Source organism: Suncus etruscus, chromosome 8, assembly GCF_024139225.1.
Source record: "Suncus etruscus isolate mSunEtr1 chromosome 8, mSunEtr1.pri.cur, whole genome shotgun sequence".
NCBI classification, from domain to species: Eukaryota; Metazoa; Chordata; class Mammalia; order Eulipotyphla; family Soricidae; genus Suncus; species Suncus etruscus.
The window spans coordinates 27,309,473-27,335,668 of record NC_064855.1 but is presented as its reverse complement, the minus strand read 5'-3'; the positions used below and the strand labels follow the sequence as shown (position 1 = coordinate 27,335,668).

Sequence of the window (26,196 nt, the reverse complement as noted above, 5' to 3'; positions counted from 1 at the left end):
TTGCTGAGATGCAAATGAAGGAACCTAGGGGATGTCTCTCAGTAGACACTTCCTTGATGATGGGAGTTTGACTTAGAACCTAAAGCAGACCAGGCAAAGGAATGCCACTCCTATACAAAGCTGGCGCCTTCACAGCATTGAGGAGACAGTGTCCAAGAAAGACCACTGTTGCTTTAAACCTGATTGTCACTCGCTTGTAGGAATGCCTGCAAAATGAGGCCTCTTTATTTTATGGCAGCTAAACGCTTACTTTAATCCAAATTCAAGTATGCTGTGCCTTGTTTCTTGGCCTGCTGAATTTGAAAAGCTTCTTCTGCCATTTGTATTTAACAGTTTGCTCCTTTAAAAGCTTTTCTCTCATGTTCAGTTTACTCTGTTGTGCTTGTTTTGTTCAAAAGATGCTCCTTTGTGAGGCTGATCAATATTATGCCCAGGGTAATGGTGATCTTTGAGGAGTTGGAATCTCCCACATATGACAGACTGCAGGTGCAGGGTGAAACGGTCATTGAAAAGCATGCACTGACCAAGATTACATGCTAGGGCGCATCCTAAAGATGACCCAGTTCACACAGGCAACAGTTACTCATTAGTTCACCACTTGCCTTTTGCCCAGTCTTTGGCCCACAGATCCTATTGGAGCTTGTTTTATCCTTCCGTTGCTAATCAGAGATTAGACCTGACCACAGAAAGCTGTTCAGCTGGAAATAGACCAATTAGTATAAGTGATGGTGAAGAAAGGTGTGAAAATGGTATTCTGTAGAAGTTTAATTTAGTGTGCGTTTAGAATTTTAAACAAGACAGTGTCCCCTTTGTCCCAGATCATACAGGCATGATTGTGATAAAGGCCCTTTGTTGTCAGTATTTTCTGCTCTATTTCTTACAGCTCATGCTTGTTATTAATATATGCAATTCATATTATCGGCTCAGTAAGATCTTGGGGCACATTTCTGTCCTGTTTATAATTTTAAAAAGGTTACATTTAAACTCTGAGCTTAACAAATTGGGGTGCTATTTTTGTGAATTTTCCTGAGTACATGTGTTTCCTGATAGTTCTCCTGCGTTGCTTGATGATTGTTGTCTCCCTCCAGTGCTTGGTACCACACTCTAAGGGCCTTCTCAATGCAAGGCTTGTGCTCTTTTGCTTGAGCTGGACTTCCAATTCCTGCCATGTTCACTTACTTTGAAAATTTTCTGCCATGTGTTTGTGATATTCAAGGGTACAAACTTCTTCATTCATAGATTGTTATTTTGTTGTAGACTATTGTATTCTACAGTCAGGGTGGGGGAAGCACAGCTTATTCAGTTAGGGCTTGTGTCTGCCAGAGGAGAGCCCCTGCAGACTCCCAGGGTGAAAGTTACAGTGTCTGGGGGCTGGAGTGATAGTACAGCAGGGAGGTAGCCTGCCTTGCATTACAGCCAACCCGGTTCAACCCGTGGCACTGTATATGGTCCACTGAACCTGCTAGGAGGGATTCTGAATGTAGGGCCAGGAGTAACCCCTGAGTACCATCTCCAGGTTTGTCCCCCAAACTAAGCAAAAAATAAAAAAGTTACAGTGCCTTTGCTGGATTCATTATTTTACCACTCTCACTTTTGATTGAAAATTTCATGGAGATGGGATCAAGTTCCTTCCTGTCTAGAATTCTCTTAACCATAAGTATCTAATCACAACTTGCTAGTTTAAATTATATGTTGTTGTTTTTTGTCTTTTGAACCTAAGCCAAACTTGAAGTTGGATTTTAGCATGCAGTAAAGTTATTTTTTAAGCCATTGTTTCTTGTCCAAATAATTAAAAAGACAAAAGTATTGAAAATCCATATACTTCTCGTGGTTGTATTAAATGGTTTGAATTAAAAAAAAAACGTTTGGAGGGGCAATTATGCTGATTTAAATTAGTCAGAGAGAGAGAGACAACACTCATCTCTGGGTTTTAAGAAAAATTATAGGGCCCGGAGAGATAGCACAGCGGTGTTTGCCTTGCAAGCAGCCGATCCAGGACCAAAGGTGGTTGGTTCTAATCCCGGTGTCCCATATGGTCCCCCGTGCCTGCCAGGAGCTATTTCTGAGCAGACAGTCAGGAGTAACCCCTGAGCACCGCCAGGTGTGATCCAAAAACCAAAAAAAAAAAAAAAAAAAAAAAAGAAAAATTAAAGGCATTAAAATAATTCCCAGAGTTGAGGGCTGGAAGGAACAGCTCAAGATATGAAGCTCACCACAAAGCTTTTCCTGACTCATTTAAATCAGCATAATAGATTCCATGTTCATCCATGTATAGGAAATTTTCATGACTTCATCTCTCCTGATGGCTGCATAATATTTCATTGTGTATATGTACCACTGTGTCTTTAGCCATTCATCTGTTGAAGGGCATCTTGGTTGTTTTGAGTCTGGCTATTGTAAAAAGTGCTTCGATGAATATAGGTGTGAGGAAGGGATTTTTGTATTGGATTTTTGTGTTTTTAGGGTATATCTCTTAAGAATGGTAAACATTCCTTTGAATGTAATTTCCCTTTTTGATCTTGCTGCTTTCAGTATTCTATCCCTATCTGTGGGATTCATCATTGTGACTAGGATGTGTCTTGGGTGCTTTTCTTTGGATCTCTTTTAGCTGTTACTCTTTGGGCATGCAGGATATTGATGCATGCACTCTTTATCTCTGGGTGTTTCTCTGCAATGATATTCTTGACTATTGATTCTTCATTGGGATTTTCTTCCTGGGTCGCTGGGACTCCAGTGATTCTTAAGTTGTTTCTGCTGAGTTTATTGAAGATTTCTATTTTCATCTGTTCACATTCTTTGAGAATTTTTTTCCATTGTCTGATCATTTGCTTTAAGGTTCTTTTTCAATCTCTTCTGTTGTATTGTTATGCATCACATCTTCCAGCTTACTGATTTTGTCCTCATCCCCTTTTACTCTATTGGAAAGACTTTGTAGTGAGGTTTTCATTTCACCAACTTTGTTTTTCAGTTCTGTTATTTCAGTTTGGAGCTTTCTCATTTCTATTTTCATATACTCTTGATTCTTATTTGTGATACTTTTTGTTCAGCTCAATCCATGCTCCCTTCCCTCCCCTCCCCTCCCCCTCCCCTCCCCCTCCCCTCCCCCTCCCCTCCCCTCCCCCCTCCTCCCCTTCCCTTCCCTTCCTTTCCCTTCTCCTCCCCTCCCTTTCCCTCCCCTCCCTTCCCCTCCCCTCCCCTTTCCTTCCCCTCCCCTTCCTTCCCCTCCCCTCTCCTCCCCTCCCCTCTTCTCCCCTTCCCTCCCCTCCCCTTCCTTTCCCTTCCCTTCCCTCCTCTTGTTACTTCTATGTGCTCAGAAATTGCTCCTGGCCTGGGGGACCATATGGATCACTGGGGATCAAATCAAGATCTTTTATGGAGCAGCCACATGCAAGGCAAGCGCCCTACCACTGCGCTGCCATTGGACCCCTAATCCATGCTTTCTTTGAGTTTTATGAGGATCCTCCATATTTCTTCTCTAAAGTCCCTATCTGAGACTCTAAATAGGTGCCTTTTGGGTCATTAGAGCTGTATGCATCGTGGAAGGCTGCATTGTTTTTTCCATTGTCACACTTGCAGTGTGGTGTTTTCTATCTGTTTTGCTGGGGTTCATTGGTGAGGAGATGTCTGCAGCCACATACTCCTTTTGCTCCGCTGTACGTGGGCGAGGTTTGCTCACCTCCTTTGACGTGATTTGCGCGGGTTGGTTCCAGTGTGGGCAGCTTTGGGTCTGGATGGCAGCCGCATTGAAATCTGCAGGCAGTGATCAGCTTGCCAGATTTCTTTTTTTTTTTTTAAATAATTATCTTTATTTAAACACCGTGATTACAAATATGATTATAGTTGTATGATTACAGTCATGTAAAGAACACCCCCCTTCACCAGTGCAACTCTCCCACCACCAGTTTCCCAGATCTCCCTCCTCCCCACCCCCCCCCCCCACACCTGTACTCGAGACAGGCTTTCTACTTCCCTCATTCATTCGCATTGTTATGATAGTTTTCAGTGTAGTCATCTCTCCAACTGCACTCATCACTCTATGTGATGAGCTTCATGTCATGAGCTTGTCAGATTTCTTACTCTCATCTCTTTCATCTCTTGCAATATTCCTGTGGAACAGTTTTTTTTTTTCTTGTCACAGTCCTTCTTCACAGATACCACTTACTGTAGACAGTTGGGTTAGTTTCCCCGTGGGAAAGAATGAGAGTGACCTTGAGTGGGTGCAGACCCTCAGCTGGCTATGTGGGTTCAGATCTGCTAGTGTCTCTTATGAGTCTTTTCTAATGGAAAAGCCCCAAGCTTCTGCTCATTCAGAACCTCTTTAGAATGGGTCAGTTCCTGAGACTAGCTCATCTCTGCTAAGTGTAACACTTCCTTTATGCTAGATGATTTTATCCCTAAGAAGCTCAATGTCTCCTGAACATGACGGCTCTTTCAGTGAAACCGTGTCCTTTTTTCTTATAGATTGCTCAGAGGTCTGCACATTTGTGTCACAATACTATGCCTTTAACCCACTTGCCATTTAGTTGACTCATGAATTATGAAGGAAATTTTGCACTGTTTTTAAAGAGTGCTGGATTGACCCTCTCTTTTTCTTCTAGGGCCACACCCTTTTGTGTTTTGGGGGGTACCATGTGGTACACAGAATTGAATGTAGGACTTCAACATATGCAAGGCAGGTGCTTGCCCACTGAGACACATCCTGTGCTTTTGAGATATTTTTTTTGACTGTGTTTATCTCTAAAGTCTCCAAAGTCATGCTCTGTTGTCACCTGTATGCTGTGTCATTTGTTGTAACATGTTATCTTCATGCCTTCCATCTCTTCCCTTGTTTCAATGATAAGTGATAAGGGGTGAGAAGGGGGTGGAGAAAGAGAGAGATAGGGAGGGAGGGAGGGAGGGAGGGAAGGAGAGAGAAAGAGGGAGGCAGAGAGAGAGAGAGAGAGAGAGAGAGAGAGAGAGAGAGAGAGAGAGAGAGCACAGTCATCCAAGTTCCTGGAGGGTAGAGACCATGTTTGCTTTGCAGCACTGCTCAGTCCACAGTAAATGGCCCAAGGTACACAGTAGGTACCTGAATATATTTCAGGTATGTCACAGAGGCAACCAATGAAATCATGGGGCCATAGTTAACCAAAACCAACTTCTTTAGTGTTCTCTTTCAAGGTGGGGCGCGAGGAAAGGAATAGAGATTTTGACTAGATTCTTGGAACTTTTTGGTCAAGCTAATAGTGTGAACAATAATTTTTGGATGTTTTTAATTCAGGTACAATACAGTGAGCTTTTTAAGGACTATCTTTGTGATAGGGGTATTCCCAGGTAGCTTGGGAGTTCCTTTCAGGGATGCTCAGGTACCAGATGCTGAGGTGCCAAAGATAGAACCCCAGAGCTCCTGAGTGAAAGCTGGACTTTAGATTTTTGAGTCATCTTTCCAGTCCTTAAAAGTAGTATTTTATATATATATTTTTTAAAGTGTTCAAACCACAACCTTGGAGAAGAAATTGACCAGCCGACAGGGAAAAGTTTTACTTAGCTACTTATAGAGATATTTTCTATCTTTTCTGAGATGTTGCTGGAACAGAGTTAGTATGATTTACAATTTGATTTTTCTTAGGAACAAACATTTTTATTAGGAAGCATAGAAATGGTGCAGTGGGTACGGCATATGCCTTGTACACAGTACACAGACCCGAGCTTGACTCCCTGCATCTAATAGAGAGCCCTAAGCATCACCAGGAGTTATCCTTGAGCAGAGCTGGAATAAGTCCTGAGCACAGCTGTTATGACCTAACCCCCCCAACCCTGAGTTTAGTTGCATTTGCAGGCAAGAAGATCTAGATTTGATCTATCACCTATCACCAAGTATGACTTTCAACATCAAACTGCAAAACATTCTTGTTTTAAATAATACTATAATCTAGATGGGATCTAAGATATCAGTAGAAACACTTTGATTCTCATCCCAAGGATTTCACATATGTGAGGCATGGTGAGGTGACTAGCATGACATGTCAAGTTTACACAACTCCAGGTCTTCTTTGACAACCTGATAGACTTAGAACCATTTTCAAAGTGACTTCTTCACTGGGAGCATTTTCACAGAGAGAGAAAATATTCACTTAGGGAGGAAATATTGTCTGAAGTTAATTTGAAAAGAGCTTATTTTCAGTTGAGTTTTTAAAAATTGGATGTAAATATTTTTCTTTTTCTTTTTTTCTTTTTTTTTTTTTTTTTTGGTTTTTGGTTTTTGAGCCACACCCAGCGGTGCTCAGGGGTTACTCCTGGCTGTCTGCTCAGAAATAGCTCCTGGCAGGCACAGGGGACCATATGGGACACCGGGATTCGAACCAACTACCTTTGGTCCTGGATTGGCTGCTTGCAAGGCAAATGCCGCTGTGCTATCTCTCCGGGCCTGTAAATATTTTTTCTTTTGGGCCAGATCTCATAGTGTTCTGTAGTCATTCCCAGTAGTGGCATACATTGCAGGGGATTGAAGCTGGGCCTCTTGCTTCTAAGGTCTGTCTGTACTCCAGCCTGTTGAGTTTTTTCTCAAATAATTCTAATGAAAATATTTTATATCCTTTCTTTTCTTAAACAAATTTTGATTTATTTGAATTTAAGAGAATAAATAATAATTAAAAGGGAAATAGTCATTGGCTCAGTTTAAACTATTTTCGAAGCGACAGAGGAACTACTTTGTTCTTCTTTCATTGAACAAATACTTCAATTTCCTAAGTTATATGTCAATTAATAGTTTGGAAAGAGATGTCATTTTGTTTTTCTGTTTGCCATTGCCTAAGTGTTTTATCTCCCAGAAAGTATTTTTACTAAAATGCAAAATGTTGTGTTTTTAAATATTTCAGATTTAATATGTTAAAAATAATCTTTAAAAGATGGTTGGGCTGGTGCCGGAGAGATAGCATGGAGGTAAGGCGTTTTCCTTTCATGCAGAAGGACGGTAGTTCGAACCCCGGCATCCCATATGGTCCCTGTTGCCTGCCAGGGGCGATTTCTGAGCGTAGAGCCAGGAGTAACCCCTGAGCACTGCCAGGTGTGACCAAAAAACCAAAAAACCAAAAAACCAAAAAACCAAAAAAAAAAAAAAAGATGGTTGGGCAATTGCTTTGTCATTTCTTTCATATGTTTTAATTAAAAAATTTAAATTAGAACCTGGAGAGATAGCACAGTGGCGTTTGCCTTGCAATCAGCAGATCCAGGACCTAAGGTGGTTGGTTCGAATCCTGGTGTCCCATATGGTCCCTGGTGCCTGCCAGGAGCTATTTCTGAGCAGACAGCCAGGAGTAACCCCTGAGCACCGCCAGGTGTGGCCCAAAAACCAAAAAAAAAAAATTTTTTTTTAAATTATAGCACTGTGATTTACCAAGTTATTCATAAAATAGTTATTTTAGGCATAATATACTTATTTTAGTTAAATGTTCCAACACCAGTCTCACCACCAGTAAGACTTCCTTTTCACTAGTGTCCCCAATTTCTCCTACCATTCTAGCTTGTCCGCTTGCGGCACAAATTTACTTTATGTTGTTTGTTACAGCACAAAGGCAAATGGAATTATCAAAACTTAAGTCAACAAGAGTCCATTTGAAATAATAGTTCTATCTCTCCATAGTGTTGCTAAAATCAGTGTTTAAGGACTTACAGCACTGTGGTTGGTGCTAGTGGAGCCTTATATTTACTGAGCTTAGTAGATTTCTATGTAACTTTCTCATCAGATTTCCATTGATAGTACTGGGCTGACACTACTATAAAATTTTGAGGTGTCCAGGATCTCTAGATCTGAAACTAATTTGGTGGCTTGATAATTCGATAAGGTTAAGTGGTGGAGCTAGGCTGTTGTTGTTGGAAGCTGTAGGGTAGGTTTTGGGCTGCCGTGGTTTATGTAGAAAGGGGTTCTGTCCCATTCATTCAGAGAAGGCCCCAGAGGGATCAGACCTGACTGGGAAGAGTTGTCTGCCATCCTTTCCTTTAGGAGTTTGGTAGAGGAGCTGGGCTGTTTTTTGCTGGAAAGATGGCCTACCTTTCATATTTTTAAGTGAAATATTTTTCTTTTTCAGGTGTGTTTTGAAGGCTGTACCTGATAGTGCTTAGAGATCCTGGCTCAGTACTTGGGGATTACTTCTATTGGTACTTGGAGCAATGCACGATCGAATCCAGGCCATCTGCATGCAGGACATGTGTTCCATGCAAGCTACCCATATCGGGCTCTGGTTTTTTTTTTTTTTTTTTTTTTTCCTTTAACATAGAAATTGAAGATTAAATAAATTGAATGTTTGGATTTGTCTTTTGGATGGTGCTCAGGGCTTACTCCTGGTTTTGTGCTCAGAGCTCACTCCTGGAGGGGTTTGGAGGGACCATCTGGGATGTTCGCGATCAAACTCTAGTCAGCCGCATGCAAGGCAAGCGGCCTGACCACTGTACTCTCTCTTCCCAAACTTTGTAAAGATTCGTTTCTTTGAAGATAGATGAATAAGGTTTGGCTCGTTTTTCTGCTGGAGAAAATATTGTCACAGTAGTTGTATTTTTCTCCCCTTTGATGTTTGTTGTTTGTGAGTTCTCTTTTAAATCCTCTCAAAAGTCTCATAGGTTTTTTTTTGAAGTTGTTTGAAGTTGTTAAACAGGAAATATGAATGCATAAGAAGATACACCTATGAATGAATTTAATTAATCTGTTTAAAATCTTACGTCTGCTGGCAACTTGTCTTTTACCCAGCCATGAATGATGAATGGAACTAGGTCTGTGTATCTTGTTCATTTGTAATGCCCAAATACCCTTGATCTTAAACCACGGATTGTTTACATGGAATGTGATTATTTTCAATTAACTTCTGAGAATTATTGAAGGCATTTTGTAACTGTTTTCAATTTATTGAATGCACATTGTTAGCCATTTGCTTGATGCCAAGCATTACGTAGCCTGGAGGGGAATAGTGAGGAGAATGAACATCGCTATGCCAGTATGCCAGAGTGGAAGGTAGACTTGTGCAAGAAAGGAAGAGGGGGCAAGTACTACCTCTAAACTGAAATGAAGTCAGCTGCCATCAAATACCAAATCGAGGGCCAGGGGCTCATGCTGGAGACATGCTTTTTATACAGGGAACCTGGGTTCAATTTCCAGTACAAAACAATCCCTGAGCACCACTAGATTTGGCACCCCTCTCCGACTCACTCAGAATGTACATCTTCTTTAAAAAGACATATTTTAACAGAGTTGATAGTACAGAAGATTCATTAGGAGACAGGCAGGAGGAAAAACTTTAAAATCCCAACCTGTGTTACCACTGATCAAAAAATCTATTTGAAATGCTTACAGAATCTAAGGGTTGGACTTGCTAGGATGGGTCATCCTCAGATTTCATCCCCGGCCTCTGGTTGCCACTAGTAACTCTAACAAAAGTAGTTCTGTCTCAAGGAGAGAATGATGTTCATCATTTGATGATGTCTAGGAGATTAAGTTTTCATCTGTTTCTTTGAACACTGATTTATAGGGCCTTCGTTTTTCCCAGACATTTGATCTTATACCTCTGTTTATTGCATTTTGAGGTATTGCTTTTTGTTTCCCCCCATACAATAGGAAATAGAATTCATCAACAGAGGATTCTCTGGTTCTTTGAATTCAATCTGGTAGTTTTGGTTATAAACCATTCAGGGTTTTATTGATGGGCTGAGCCATTACTTTCTTTATTCTCAGACTCTTTTTGTTTGCTTGTTTGTTTGTTTTTTTGGATCACACCTGGCAGTGCTCAGGTTACTCCTTGCTCTGTGCTCAGAATTTGCTCCTGGCAGGCAGGGGGAACCATATGGGATGCCAGGATTCGGTCTGCTTACAAGGCAAATGCCCTACTGCTGTGCTATCTCTCTGGCCCCTCAGACTCTCTCTCTTTTTTTTTTTTTTTTCCTCTTCAGGGTACTAAAGTTGAATTTTTCTGACCTTACTTTAGTTCTGTTATGCTTGGGTGCTTCTCTGTGAGACATTGTTTTACTTGGGGGCCCCACACTGAATGGTGCTAACAACTCTTCGAAGTTTTGTGCACAGGTTGGATACCACTGCAGTGTCCAGGGGGCCATCTGGTGTTGGGAATTCAGCTCTCAGCCTCACACATGCCAGGCAAGCTCCACACCAGTGAGCCATCTCCCGTATGAAATTGAAACCTCCTCACTGGGGATCTGCATTCAGACTGAAATCAGAGAGGATTTTAACTTGAAGTTTCATCCATAAACAAACTCAAGTGACCATAAACAAGCTTAAGTTGATGTTGCTGTTTAAAGCCTTTGATCCCTTTAATGGCAAAGGTTTTTATACAATTGATTTATTCCCAGGGTCTAGTGTAGTATCTGGTTCTGGTGGGCTCTAGTAAAGTTTTGTTGATGAAATAAGTGAATGAAATATTATTAAGAGCTTATTAATATCTAACAAGATTAGGTGCTTGATTTCCTTTTATCTTTGTAAATGTTCTGGCATGCTCCCCCAAATTATTCAGGTATATATCTTAAAACATAGCTTATTAGTTCCATGAAATTCTCTAGTTTGGCACAGATAATCCTGAGCCTTAACGGGCCCTTTGTACTGTCTGCCTGACAGAAAACAAAACATTGTTTATACGGAAGTAGTAGCCCCTCCAGAATGCTGGTCATAAGCATTAGGGTTACTGTTAATTACCCTTTTTTGTGAAATCCTGGGTTTGGTTTTAGTATTGAAGATTATGAATTAGACTTATCATCCTTTGACTTCTTGAACAGGATGAGGTATGTCCCTTTTAGCTATCTCCCTGGCCTCCTGAAAATTATTTTATTTTGATTTATTTTTTGGTGTTTGGGCCACACCTGGCACTGTTTAGGACTTACTCCTGGCTCTTTACTCAGGAACCACTCCTGAGGTATTATATAGGGTGCCAGTGATTGAACACTTGTTGGTTTCATGCAAGTACCCTACCCTATTTGGACTATCTCTCTGGCCCTGATGTAGAATTTTATAATAAGCATTATTTGAGAATTAATTTATATTTTGAGGAACTAAAAAGCAATACTCTTTGATAGTGACAGATTATTTCCAAAAAGGTGTGGAAATATATGTCTTAAACAATAAGCAGTGACATAATGGCATAAGTCAATAAAAGCAACAGTGCTCTGGAGAGACTTCAGCAGAGAACAGTTAGCCGTCTGCTGGTGTCGGGGCTATCCATCCAGCTTATCTGGCCTCCTGTTTTTGTTCTTGAAGGTAGTCAACCTTTTCAACTCTCCATTTCTCCATGGATGTTATTACCCTGTTCTAAATAGGTTTATTACTGGTAGTACTTGGATTAGCATATCTAGACATTTTTGAAATTTCATTTAGACATCACTGAATCCTTTTTTTTTTTAATATAGAAAGGCAGTATCTTGGATTTAGCTTATCACTGGGCTTTTTATTGTTGAATAGTTCAACCCAAATTTGTGTCCTGTGACCTTGGAGGGTTATTTTTTCCTTTATTTTTTAAAATTAGTTAGATACTTTATTTATACACTGTGGTTACAAAATTGTTCATAATTGAGTTTTCATCATACAATGTAAACCCTCTTCACCAGTGCCTATTTCCCACCACCAGTGCCCCCAGTTTTCCTCCCTTCCATTCTCCTGTCTGCCTCTGGGGAAGGTATTTTACTTCTCTCTCTTTCTCTTTCCCTCTCACTCTCTCTTCCTCACTCTCCCTCCCTCCCTCCCTTTTTTTCCTTTTAGACACTGAGGGAGAGGAAGAGACATAGAATAATCTCACTCATTTGTGGGATATAAGGAAAAAAGATAGTATGGCAAGAATATCCAGACACAGAGACAAAGATCAGGAGGACCATTTATTGGTAGGAAACATGCCACAAATAGTGGAGCAGCGCAGTTAAGCTCGAGAAGGGTCCAATATGATAATGAAAACGATAGTTGAAAACTTTCTACTCTGGACAAGGACTGGGTGCTGAAAGGAGATAAAGTAATATGCATGGTACCCCTTCATTAACAGTAGTAAGGGTCATCTTTATAAGAATTTGTTAAAGAGATTTTATTTTCACTGAAGTCAATAGAATATCTAGTTTATTTGTTCACTCTTCATGTCAAAATTGTTCACAGCTTTAAGCTTTTCCAATAATTCTTTTACCTTTCTCCACAAAAGAAAACCGAATGAAGTTTTAAAAAAGTGGAAGTTACTTTCTGAATAATAAAATGAAACATTTTCTCTAGTATTCATTTACTTTAGGTAAACCATGTACTTATGTGACTTTATGATTTCATTATTCCTTTCAGCTCCTAAAGTTTCTATTACTAGCCTTTTTATATATGAGGACTTAGAGAACTTTAATAAAGTTAATAAAATTAATTAATTAATTAAATTTAATAAATTTCCCAGTGCCACAGTGGAGCCAGAATTCAAACTCAGTATTGTCTGACTCTTAAATTCATATTCTTAATGATAAGTTGAGCCATCTTTTTGTTTTTTGGCTGCCCAGCTTTCTCTGCAACATTACTTTCCATGTCCTCCATGGGAATGTTGCTTCTAAAGGACAGCCTCTGAAATTTATTCAGAATTGCCTTTTGAAGATCTGGGAAAAAAAAATTCCATTTATATTAGAGATAGAAAAGATAGTAGCTACAGCTGTGACAATTGTTAGAATCTTGGCACCAGCTTTGCCCCCTGAGCACTGCCAGATGTGGTTCCTGAGCAGAGAGTCAAGTGTGTTCCCTAACTAGAGAGCCAGGGGTAGCCCCTGAGTACTAGAATGTACCCCCCCCCCAAAAGGAAAATATTTGTGCATTGATCCCTTATGCTTACAATGACTGAGAATAGAAAAGAACACAGAAGTTTTTCTCTTTTTCCCAGTTGTGGAGGCCCCATTTGGTCATGCTTATGAGCTCTGCAGTACCAGATATCAAATCCAAGGCCTCAGACATGCAAGGCATGTACTTCCTTTTCAATTCCAAAACCTAAACCTTTTGCTTAGACTTTTAGGCTTGGAAGAAGAGAGGAATAAATAGCCAATATAATCACACAGATTATTTATATCTTGGTTTGCTCACATAGATTTAATGCTTGCTTAAGAAGTTCAGAGACAAATCACATAATCTCTGCTGCCAAGCAAAATTAGCTTATACTATCCTATAAGACACTGAGGGAATTGAACTAAAACAGAAAGAAAACGTGTAGAGCAAGAAGTGACTTGAGATGCGTCTGGCGGAGAAGAGCTGACTCAGTTATGACAGTTACATTTCACCTGAGGTAGAGAGGCAGGCACTGAGGAGGGGTGAGGGGTATTTGTGGAAAAGCAAGTAGTTTAGTTTGAACAGTAAGTGCTTGAGTTGCAGTTGGAATTCCAGGCAGTTAGACTCCAGAATTTGCAGAATTTTGTTGAATTCTTGCATCCACACCACAATATTTATTTGTCTTCTAACTCTTTAGACTAGAACACGATGCATGAAGAGAGGAGTTGAGTTTATAGAGAAAGAAAGAGAGTGCTTAGGAGTTCCCTGGAAGGAGACGGTAAGGTGTTCCAAGTAAGAGGAATATGATATTTGATGGAAGGAGTTGACATGGGTGGGAGGTAAGAGGGGATTTGCACATACTTTGCTTCCTTTTAGGAGACATTGAAGTGATACTGTGAAAAACATTACCTCTGATAATGCTTAGTGAATTAAAGTGATGTTTTCAGGCGAATTTGTGTTCTAAAAGTGATTCAGTATTGTAGAAAGCAGACCTGCTCTCATCGAGATCCTTGTTTTTAAACTGATGAAGTTATATTTTCAAGAATGTATTGGTCAGGCATAGATCAAAAAATTTTTTTAAAATTAGTATCTTTATTTAAGCACTATGGTTACAAACATTTTTGTAGTTGGGTTTCAGTCATAAAAAGTACACTCCCTTTGGGGCCAGAGCTGTGGTGCAAGCAGTGAGGCATCTGCCTTGCCCGGGCTAGCCTAGGACTGACCATGGTTCAATCCCCCAGCGTCCTATATGGTCCCCCAAGCCAGAAACAATTTCTGAGCACATAGCTAGGAGTAACCCCTGAGCGTCACCGGGTGTGGCCCAAAACCCAAAAAAATATATGTATATATATATATATATGTATACACACACTCCCCTTAACCAGTGAAACCTTCCCACTAACTTTGCCCCCATCTCCCCTACCCCTGCCTGTCTTCGACGTAGGCATTCTATTTCTGTCACTCACTACCATTGTCATGATAGTTGTTGGTTGTAGTTATTTTTCTATATACTTACCGATCTTTGTGGTAAGCTTATATCACAGGCTGGTCCTTCTAGCCCTCATCTTTATTGTCTCTGGGTATTTTTCCCATACTGTCTTTTATTTTTCTTAAATCTTACAGGTGAGTGAAATTATTCTATATCTATCTCTCACCATCTGATTTATTTCACTCAGCATAATAGTTTTCATGTCTATCCATTTACAGGAAAATTTCGTGACTGTATTTTTTCTGATGGCTACATAATATTACATTGTGTAGATGTATCACAGTTTTTTTTAGCCACTCATCTGTTGTCAGGGTTGTTTCCAGACTCTGGCTATTGTAAATAGAGCTGCAATGAACATAGGCTTGCAGAAGGCATTTTTGTATTGTGTTTTTGTATTCTTAGGGTATATCCCTAGGAGTGGTATTGCTGGATCATATAAGAACTCAATTTCCAGTTTTTTGAAGAAATCTTCATATTGTTTTCCATAAAGGCTGAACTAGAAGGCATTCCTACTAGCAGTGAATGAGAGAGAGTTCCTTTTTCCCCACATCCCTCCCAGTGCTGATTGTTCTTGTTCTTTGTGATGTGTGCCAGTCTCTTTGGCATGAGATGTACCTCATTGCTGTTTTGATTTTCATTTCCCTGATGATTAGTGACGTAGAACATTTTCTCATGTGCCTTTTGGCTATCTGTATTTCTTCTTTGAGGAATTGTCTGTTCATTCTTCTCCCCAGTTTTTGATGGGGTTGTTTTTTTCTTGTTAAGTTCTGTTAGCACTTTGTACATCTTAGATTTTAGCCCCTTATCTGATGGGTATTGGGTGAATAGTTTCTCCCATTCTATGGGTGGCCTTTTTATTTTAGTCAGTATTTCCTTTGGTGCAGAAGCTTTTCAGTTTAATGTAGTCCAATTCGTTTATTTCTGCTTCCACTTGTTTGGACAGTGCTGTTTCCTCCTTGAAGATGCCTTTGGTCTCAGTGTCATGGAGTGTTTTACAACTACGTGTTCTTCTATATCCCTTATGGTTCTAGGTCTGATATCAAGGTCTTTAATCCATTTGAATTTGTGCATGGTGTTAGATGGAGTTTGCTTTGTAAGCATGTGGCTGACCAATTATCTCAACACCACTTATTGAAGAGGCTATCTTGCTCCATTTTTCATTTCTTGTCCCATTATCAAAAATTATTTGATTGTATGTCTGGGGAACATTCTCTGAATACTCAAGTTATTTCACTTATCTGAGGGTCTGTCTTTATTCCAATACCATGCTGTTTTAATGACTATTGCTTTGTAGTACAATTTAAAGTTGGGCAAAGTGATGCCTCCCATCTTCCTTTTCCTAAAGGTTGCATTAGCTATTCATGGTGTTTATTGTTCCAAGTGAATTTCAGGAGTGTTTGGTCCACTTCTTTGAAGAATGTCCTGGTTATCCTTAGAGGAATTGCATTAAATCTATACAATGCTTTGGGGGAATAATGCCATTTTAATGATGTTAATCGTCCCAATCCATGAACAAGCCAGTACTGTGACAAATAAGAGTGGTGAGAGAGGGCAGCCTTTTCTTGTAACAGTTTTAGAAGAAAGGCTTTTAGTTTGTCTCTATTGAGTATAATATTTGCCAGAGGCTTGTGGTAAATGGCCTTGACTATAATGAGAAAAGTTCCTTTCATTCTCATCTTGAGAGTTTTTATCATAAATGGGTGTTGGACCTTATCAAATGCTTTCTCTGCATCTACTGATATGATCATATGGTTTTTATTTTTTGTTTTGTTAATATGGTGTATTATGTTGATTGATTTATGTATGTTAAACCATTCTTGCATCTCTGGAATGAAACCTACTCAGTCAGATTGTATGAGTTTGTTGATGAGGTGTTGGATCCTAATTGCTAGATTTTGTTGAGGATCTTTACATCTGTACTCATCAGTGATATTGGTTTGTAGTTCTCTCTTTTTTTACAGCATCTCTGTTTTTGGTATCAGGGTGATGTTAGCTTTGTAAAAACTATTTGGGAGTGTTTCAGTTTCTTCAATTTACATAGCTTATAAAATTAGAAAGTGATCAACAAAATGAGCCAAAAATAGGAAATAACAAAGCCTAGAGCAGAAATCAAAGCATTAGAAACTGAAAAACAATCTGAAAGATTGATGAAAACAAAAGTTGGTTTTTGAAAAATAAAACAAAACAAAAAAACAAAATCTATAAACCACTAGCAAAACTCCCAAAGAAAGGGAGAAAAGCTTAATAATCCACATTAGAAATGAAAAGGGAAAGGTCACTACAGATACTCCAGAAATTCAAAGGGTAATCAGACTACTTTGAGAAACTCATTGCCACAAAGAAAGAGAACTTACCTGGAAGAAATGGATAAATTCTTGGACTTTTATAATCTTCCATGGTTGAACCAGGATAAACTAGCATATCTAAACAGATCCATCACTATAGAGAAAATTAAAATGGTAATCAAAAGTCTTCCCCAAAACAAATGCCCAGGTTCAGATGGATTCACTAACGGATTTTTTCAAATCTTTAAATTGGACCTACTACCAGTCCTTTTCAGTCTCTTCCAGGAATTTGAAAACATAAAATTAGATTTATAAAGCAATAGGGTTCAATTCTGTTTAGTTGATGCTTTTTATAAGCTCCCATCTGTGTAGAGTTCATTTTTGTTTACTCACCTTTATCAGCTATAAGTGGGGGGAAATGTTTACAGTATAAAAATGAAATAATTTGGTTTAAGTATTTGGTGGTTTTATTTATTCAAAAGACATATTTTAAGATAGGGAGCATTGTTTAACAAATAGAATTTACAACTGGGGGTCTAGTTCTTTAATTCTACCAGAATTCTATTTATAGACTTAATGTAGTTATATGATTATTTGTGATGCCAAGCATGACACTTAGGACCTCACACTTACAAAACAAAGATTCTTCTAAGCGACAACCCTGACCCTACTAACTTTTTATATTTAGGAAAGATGTAGAAAATGAATATTCCCTCTGAAAAGTGAGAGAAAATAATTTTTTTTGTGTAATGATGGTGGTGCTGTTCTTCTCAGTACTGGGGATAAAACCCTGGTCCTCATGATTTTCAGCCTGTGCTTCAGCCCTTTGAACCATTTTCCTAGCCTCCAGGAGAAGTTTTTAAAGAAATAAAATGATGTCTGAGAAACCACAGAATGTTATAGATAGTTGCAAAACCCATAATTATTTTTCACTTACAGAATTTAAGTATTTTTGAAAAAATACGTAAAAGTACTTTAAAGGGGCTGGAGAAATAGCACAGTGGTGGGCATTTGCCTTGCATGCAGCCAACCCAGAATGGACAGTGTTTTGAATCCTGGCATCCCATATGGTCCTCCGAGCCTGCCAGGAGCTATTTCTAAGTGCAGAGCCAGAAGTAACCCCTGAGCATCACCAAGTGTGACCCAAAAACCAAAACCAAAACAAAATAAAACACACACACACACGCGCACAAAAAACCCAAAACTTTAAAAATATTTAATACGTAAAAAGTAATGTGTGTAAAAACCTACAATGTTTTGTTTGGGGAAAAATAATTTTATGGATTTTGGCATTTGAGTTGGATTTGGGTAATATGACCCGGTCTTTCCAGATAGACCATGAGATGCCATGAGAATACAGATGGATCGAGGAACAGGCTTGGGGAAAAGGCAGTTACTACATGGACAGTGATGTGGGCAATGTGGTCAACAGGAAATAATGCTGAGGCTCACCTGCTACAAGTGTACTCTTATTGTGGTTTGAAAGCATACAGGAGGGCTTTCAGTGGAGCAGGACTTCGATCTCTTGGAGCTTGTATTGTAGGAAAGTCAGTTGAGGTTGACCAAGCAGTGTTTATCAAAGTGGTAGTGAGGACAAGTGCCCTGCAGACCGCAGTCCCAGACTCTACTGTAGCCAACACTACTGGAAGTTGGGCCTATTGGAACTTGATTTATTGGCTCCATGGTAGTTCTTCCTGAGCTACTCTGGAGGTGGATAGTGAGAAGGGAGGTCTCTGCAAAGTGGAATCGGTGCTTGCAAGCAACGTTAGCTACTGAGAAGAGTTCTGGAAACTGGCGACAATTAGACCTAGGCAGAGCATGAAGAAAGAAGAGAGTCAGTCTGTGTTATTTTAAAAAAGAGATGTAGGGGCTGAAGAAGTGGCGCAAGTGGTAAGGCCTCTGCCTTGTGCATGCTATTTTCTTCCCCGATGTCCCATATAGTCCCTCAAGCCAGGGGTGATTTCTGAGCGCATAACCAGGAGTAACCCCTGAGCATCACTGGGTGTGGCTGAAAAACCAAAAAAAGATGCAATATGTGGGTGCGTATGCGTGCGTGTGTGAGTGGATGAAGACTGAAGGTGCTTGGAGTGGGGGGGTATGACTCCTGGCAGTGCACAGGATATCATCATGTGCTGGGGAGCAAAGCAGAGCCTTGTACTTTCAAACCAGAGTTCAGCCCTCTTTCTGAACTACCCTTTGGCCCTGCTAGCACATTCTTGGAAAAAATTAGAACATTTGGGCCCGGAGAGATAGCACAGCGGCGTTTGCCTTGCAAGCAGCCTATCCAGGACCAAAGGTGGTTGGTTCGAATCCCGGTGTCCCATGTGGTCCCCGGTACCTGCTATTTCTGAGCAGACAGCCAGGAGTAACCTCTGAGCACCCGTCAGGTGTGGCCCAAAAACCAAAAAAAAAAAAAAAAAAAAAAAAGAACATTTTAGTACATGGTTGAAAAGTCTTGTTATTTTAGATGTGTCTGTGGTGTTGAAGTTCTCTGTTGGCTTTGGGATGGAAAACAGGAGCTCTTAACACAGTGAGGTGAGTGAAGATTGAAGGTCCCCTACCCCCAAAGTGCAGAGGCCATGGACTCCACCCTGCCATGACTGCTATAAGGGAGTTGTGAAGGAGATGGGAACTATCACAGGATAACTTCAGTACAGCTGGATTGGTGATGAAATAAGGCCAAGTTTTTGCCCAGAATTAAAAAAAAAAATCAAGTTAGTGCTCTGGAAGGCAATTGATTGCTTTAAATGTCGTCAGTCTATCAGAGTAATCTTACACGTGTGAAAGTGCCCGTTGATGACATTTTGAGATATCTCTTTTTGGGGGCCTGAAGTGATAAGTAAACCCAGCTGCCTGAAAACCAGTGAAGAATCACTCAAGATGGATTCTTTTCACTTGCTGCTTCCTCACTGGAACTTTTGTTTCTTCTCAGGGATTATGAGAAATGAGAGGAGCAAGTTAAGGAGAGGATCCCAGAGGGCACAGGGACCAACTAATTTCAGGTTAGTTATCAGAAATTATTCCTGAAGGGGCCATAGAGATAGCATAGCAGTAGGGTGTTTGCCTTGCACACAGCCGATTCAGGATGGACTTTGGTTTGAATCCCAGCATCCCATATCCAGCATCCCTGAACCTGCCAGGGGCAATTTCTGAGCAGAGAGCCGGGATTAATCCCTGAGCACTGCAGGGTGTGACCCAAAAACCAAAACCAAAAAACCAAAACCCCAAAATGAAGAGAAATTATTCTTGAAGGGCAAACAAAACAAAAACCTGAAATTATTCCTAAGGTATTAAAGTTAGTAAAAATTTTTTAAATTTTTTTATTGGGGGGTGGGGGCCCTCTCCTGACTGTGCTCAGGGCTTACTCCTAGGTTTATACTCTTGATGGGGCTCCAGTGCAGGGGATTGAATGGGTCAGCCATTTGCAAGGCAAGTGTACTAGGGCTCTAACCCCAGAAAAATTCTTTAACATAAAGGTCACCTGCTTGGTTTCCAACATGCACAGGAACTATAACCAAATTCCACATGTTGGGTCTCTAAGGTGGGAGATGAAGGTTGAATTGGTTTTTGCTCAGCTTTTGGGAAAGTTAGGATTAAGTCAGAACTATAACTGAGCAAACTGAAAATTAACCTTGAATCAGCAGAAATCTTGGGCTACTCTGACATCTTTTCCTCTCGCTTCTACCTACGCTGTCAGTGAATATTTCAAAGTTTATCTTCTCCCTACTCTATTGTAGCCACTTCACGCTGTTTCCCTCTAGACCCTTCTGGAATCTTTTTTGGCAATAAAACATAGTTACTTACATTATGATCTTTCCTATCATAATGCAAGTTCTAAAGTGAACAAGAATTTTGTTGTCAGAAGTATTCCTTGGGCATAATAAATGGCAAACTCTATTTCCCTCATAGCTGATTTGAAAACAAAGGGTAATTTCTTTGAATCTGAGAGAGACTATTTTCAGTAGGATGCATTTTCATCTCTATACTAAATCATTCAAAATGAAGAGACAAAACATTTATGAAAGAGAGCAACTGGAGAACGACAGGATTCTAATTTGATTTCTAAGCCAATTCTCCTTAAGAGAGTACCCAGTTAGACAGAGAATGTATTCTCTAGAATGGAATTTCTCATGTAACCCACAAGAATATCCCAAAGGGGGCATGCACAAGAACCTAGGACAAGGTGCAAAGGGAGTGGTCATGTTTGGGAAATGGTCATGTTTGGGAAATGGTCGAAAACATGGTTCCAGAAGTTTCTTTCCTTTTAGTCACAAATACCTGTTTTTAATGACATCTATATTGAATATAAAAGCTAACAAAAATAGTTTGATTCTTATGAAATGTCTTTAGTAGTTGATTTTGTAAATCGTTGTTTTTCTGTCACATTTGATGGTATTCAGAGATTGCTTCCACCGGTGATGGGGGATCATGAGGTTCCAGGAATCACACCTGATCCTCCAGCCTGCAAAGTGCTTGCTCAGGGCCTGTGGACCACTTCTCCGGTTCTTTTTAGGCTTTTTGGAACTGCATTTAAGATGAAATTCACTGAAATGTTTTCAGTCTTAAGACAAATGTTAGCTCCTGACTAAGTTTTGATGAAGATTCAAAATCTCATCTTCAAATATCAGAGACTGAGAGTTTATTTTGATACATTTAAAAAAAAAACAAGAATGGGAAATACTAGAATGATTTTTAGGATAATTAGGAAACCCAGTATACCTTAGTGTCTTAAAATAAAGATGTTGGAGTTACCATGTTTCACTTTTTTTTTTTTGTTTTTTTTTGGTTTTTGGGCCACACCCGCCAGTGCTCAGGGGTTACTCCTGGCTGTCTGCTTAGAAATAGCTCTTGGCAGGCACGGGGGACCATATGGGACACCGGGATTCGAACCAACCACCTTTGGTCCTGGATCGGCTGCTTGCAAGGCAAATGCCGCTGTGCTATCTCTCCGGGCCCCCATATTTCACTTTTAATGCCTTGAAAAGCAGGTGAACTTCAGCTAGCTCCCTGCTTCTGTTTTTGTATTTTGATAGTTATGATTAGTATTTCCAATTTTCGGAAGGTATTTGGCAATTACAGCTCGAGTACGTTAAATCTTTTTTCTGCAAATATAGTCAATTTATCTGGCATTTTTAATTTCAAAAAGTAAATTTTTCCTATTCAATCGGCATTAAGAAGTTAATGAGGAAGTGATAGCATTTTTGCTTTGAAAAATATAAACATATTAAGATATTTATTTTTGGAACTCTCAATAGGCTGAGTGCATGTTTTGCTTGCAGGAGGCCTAGGTTTGATCCCTAGCATCACATTTCTCTGAGCACCACAAATAAGTGACCCCTGAGCGCAGAGCTGGGCATGGCCTTGAGTATGAACAAGTGTGGTCTTCAAACCAACCAACCAAACAAAAACCACCGTGAAGTGGTTGGTCTTTTTATTGGTGTTAAAGTGGGTTCAATAAAATAAAATTACATGCTGAATCAGTAAAGTTGCAGATATCAAATTGATTAGATAATCTTTTATGCTTATACAAGCTATTTATGGTTAACATTTTGTGGTGTCATTTTACTCCTTTTATAGTCTTACGTCTCTGTGGTGATATAACTAGCTTCATTATGTGAAACACAGATTTTAATGAACCAAGAGACAACAATAAAAAAACATTATTTCTCCTGAGTCCTCTGAATATGAGTTAAGAAGATAATGAGATGTACAGAGTAGCTTTACAAAGACAATACTGTAACAATGAATGATTAAAGAATATCCTGTTTATAATTTAGTTGATAAAGCACTTAATGACATTCTGATTATTATCTATAGAACATACTTTACTTAGAAACTTCTAAGTTTCTAAGTTTTCTTTTAAACTTAGAAACTTCTTTAGGGCTAACACAGCAGTAGGGCGTTTGCCTTACAGCAGTTGCTCCAGGCTGGTTGCAGGTTCGATCCCTGGCATTCCATTTGGTCCCTGGAGCCAGGAGCGATTTCTGAGCACAGAACCAGGAGTAACCCCTGAGCACTGCCGGGGTTACAAAAATAAATAAAAATAAAAATGAAAAAAGAAAAATTTTTTGATTTTATTTTTCATACAGTTAACTTGAAAATTGTATAATAAGCTGCATGTCCTGTGTACAACTTGTTACAAATTGTTATAAAGATTTGTTCATTTATACACACAAAGAATTTTGGGACTAGGTGTGTAGCTTAGTGGTAGAGTGTTCGCTTCTCATGCATGAGGCCTTAGTTTCAACCTCCAGCAAGACATGCATATTATATGTACAGTACGTGTGCACAGACAGAAAAAAGATTTGATTAAATAACATGCAGATACAGGGTCTTTTGATAATTTGCCTTTTCAAGTACGATTCCCAGTGTTTCACTGCTGAAGGCTAGTGAAAAGTACTTTTTCACTTTTTTTTTTTTTTAAATCAAGTGTGGCATGGTACAAGAAACATACAGTGCTGGCAGATAGTATCAGGAAAAGCAGGCTGGCAAGTGGGATGGCTGTTGCTCACAGAGAGTCAGTCCCGTGCTTACATTTGATTATAAGAAAAACGGGTGCAGCTGCAGCCCGCCATTAGAATAGCCTGTGCTCTGGATGGTCAGATGCACATAGCAAGGTGATCGACCACCTGTGTTGTTTTTATGTTGTTGAAGAAAGCGCTTTCTTTCTGAACATTGGGGTAGCCCCTGAGCACTGCCAAGTGTGACTCCCAAAAGCAAAAACCAAACCGAACAAACCAAACAGGGACCTTGTATTTCTGTGTATTGTATAGCCCTTGAGAAAAGCGAGAGTATAAGTGCCTTTACTTGAGAGGACAGAGGACATCATTAACAGAGAAACCAGACCCAGCAGCATCTTCTTTAATGGAACTCTGAAGGGTAACTAAGTTCTTTGGTTCCCAGGTTTCGCATTAGTACCGGAAGTGCCAGTTACCTCAGTGCTCCCCACTATTGCTCCCTTGCTACTGAGTGGCCGCGCACCAGCAAGTACGTTGGAGGCCTGGGCACCTAATCGGGAGTAGTTTGGAGTATACTTAGCATCTGAGCTGAATTTTTAATTAAAATAATTTCAATTCAGTTTAGACTTCTGGGGGCCGGAGCTATAGCACAGTGGGTAGTGTATTTGCTTTGCACATGGCCAATCCGAATTTGATCTCTGGCATCCCATATGGTCCCCCCCCCCCCCCAAGCCTGCCAGGAGTGATTTCTGAGCACAGAGCCAGGAATAACCCCTGAGTGCTGCCGGACATGGACCCCTCCCACCCCAAACAAAACAGAACAAAAAAATAGTTAAGACTTCTGGGGAAACAAAAATAGTAGGGTCTTTTAAGTAGAATCCTAGTTGTATGATTTTGCTTACCTAGAATAAAACGGGTTGATGGTAGGTTAAGTCAGAAACTCTTCTAGTTAAACCTAGTGCCAGATTTTAATTAAGTAGGAGGTCTGCATTCTTGGAACTGTCCTATGTATCTTAAACATCCCTATGAATTCTGTACTATATCCAAATAGATTGCAGTCTATCCAAAGAAATGTAAATGCATGTTCTGCTTAAGACTGATAGCCCCCAAAGGGGGAAAAAAAAAAGATTTTCCATTTTAACATTTTTATTTCTTGGCATTTGCCATAGTACTTCACCTCATTTCTGCATTATGTGCCGGTGGCTGTTTTTTTTTTTTTTTGTTTGTTTGTTTTTGTTTTTGGGCCACACTTGGTGTTGTCAGGGGTTACTCCTGGCTGTCTGCTCAGAAATAGATCCTGGCAGGCACGGGGGACCATATGGGACACCGGGATGCGAACCAACCACCTTTGGTCCTGGATCGGCTGCTTGCAAGGCAAACGCCGCTGTGCTATCTCTCCGGGCCCTGGTGGCTGGTTTTGACTGTAATTTGTTTGAAATTTAACAGAGTGGCCCCTAGTTGAAAGTAGAGCCAGCAATGCACAGGACACACGCATGCACAGGGTGTGGTTGCTGGTACCTATTCAATTACTGGTCATTTTAGATGTAAGAATCCAATTCTGCTATGGAGGAAAAACTACCCTGTGCTGCAGGGTAGTTTAATTTTTTACCAAAAAGTAAGTGAGGCCAGCTTTTTGTTTTTCCAAAATAAGTCACCATTACCTATGGGTAGAATTTCTTTTTTTTTTTTCTTTGAAAACCAAGCTCAGTGATTTGGACTCAGCTCTAACACACTCACTGTAATGAGATCTGTGTCTCACCCCCCTATTATTTTGTGGGTCCTTGAGTTTCAGCAGCAAACAGCAATAATTGTGCACACTCACTTTCACTATAGATGCTGCCCACTTTGGGACTGATTATACATGGCTTAGGACAGGCAAGAGTATAAGGAGCAGAGAAAGTGATATTCAAGAGCTGGTTCAGTCGAAGTGGCAGGCTCCATGCTGGTTGTAATGGTGGAAGAGTCTAGAAAGTGATGAACTTTTCTGATTTCTGTTCCAAATGACCACAAACTTCATTACTTACAATTGTATATTTTGGGGAGGATGGGTGGTTTCAGAGATTACTCCTGGCTCAGTGCTCAGGGATCACTGGTGCTCAGGGATGACATATGTAGTGGGAATCAAACTGGGGTCAGACAATTAACTCTTGTAACTGTGACTCCAACTATAGAACTTTGTTTTCTCACAGTTCCCCAGAGAAATCAGAAATCCAGGATCAAACTCCATCTGGAAGTTTCTGGATTCTCCCTTCTAGATTTTGGCTGGAGCCAAATCTTCTTGGTTGGTGGCTGCCGACTGATCACTGCCCCCTCCCCACCAGCACTCTCCATGGCTACCAGCCTTCTCTCTTTCTCCTATGGATACTCCTCATTGGGTTTAGGCTACCTGAGAATTAGGGTGGTATTTTTTCAAGATCCATTAGACTAGTAACATTTGAAATGCATGATGAGTTGGTTATCAGGCCCACATTTAAGCTTGTTACTGTACCATGTTCTTTCTCTCTTGGACTGTCATAGTAATTTTACTTTTTTTTTTGTTTTGTTTTGTTTTGTTTTGTTTTGGTTTTTGGGCCACACCCGGTAACGCTCAGGGGTTACTCCTGGCTATGTGCTCAGAAGTTGCTCCTGGCTTGGGGGACCATATGGGACACCGGGGGATCGAACCGCGGTCTGTCCAAGGCTAGCGCAGGCAAGGCAGGCACCTTACCTTTAGCGCCACCGCCCGGCCCCGTAATTTTACTTTTTGGGGGGCAGATAGAGCTCGCAAGTCATACTCAGAAGGGCCTGGGGCCACTCCCCTGGGATACTTGGCTTGAGGTGCTTGGTCCTGAGGACCACAATACTTGGGACTTCCACTGCTTTACCCAGGAGGCCAGCCAAGTGGTTTGGGGATGGAATCTGCCCTAACTGCTGTTCTGTCTCCTGTACTTACTCAAACAAAAAAAGATGGAGAAGGGTGGTGGGGAGACTTCTGTGATGTTCTGGGGTGGCAAGGGGAGTGGGATACCAGTCTTGTCCTCCACACAGCCCTGGAGGAGGGAGCTAAGGAGGAGGCAGGCAGAGATCCAGGGCAGTCGAGGGTGGGAGGCGGCAGCCCGACACCGCTTTCCCCAGTTCCCTGCCAATGCGGGGTAGAAGTTTGCCTGGGCAAGGTGCGGTGATTGACAGAGGTAACAGCAAAATTAAAAAACTCAAGTTAGTGGATCCAGGAGAAGTGGAGTCATTCTGTCG

The 26,196-nt window shown here is 40.4% G+C and overlaps 1 protein-coding gene across 1 annotated transcript in view; it reads left to right on the top strand.

Annotated features, from left to right (window-relative positions):
- ARHGAP32 (Rho GTPase activating protein 32) overlaps positions 1-26,196 on the top strand; it is a 254,003-nt gene that overhangs the window by 34,497 nt on the left and 193,310 nt on the right. The window lies entirely within an intron of this gene.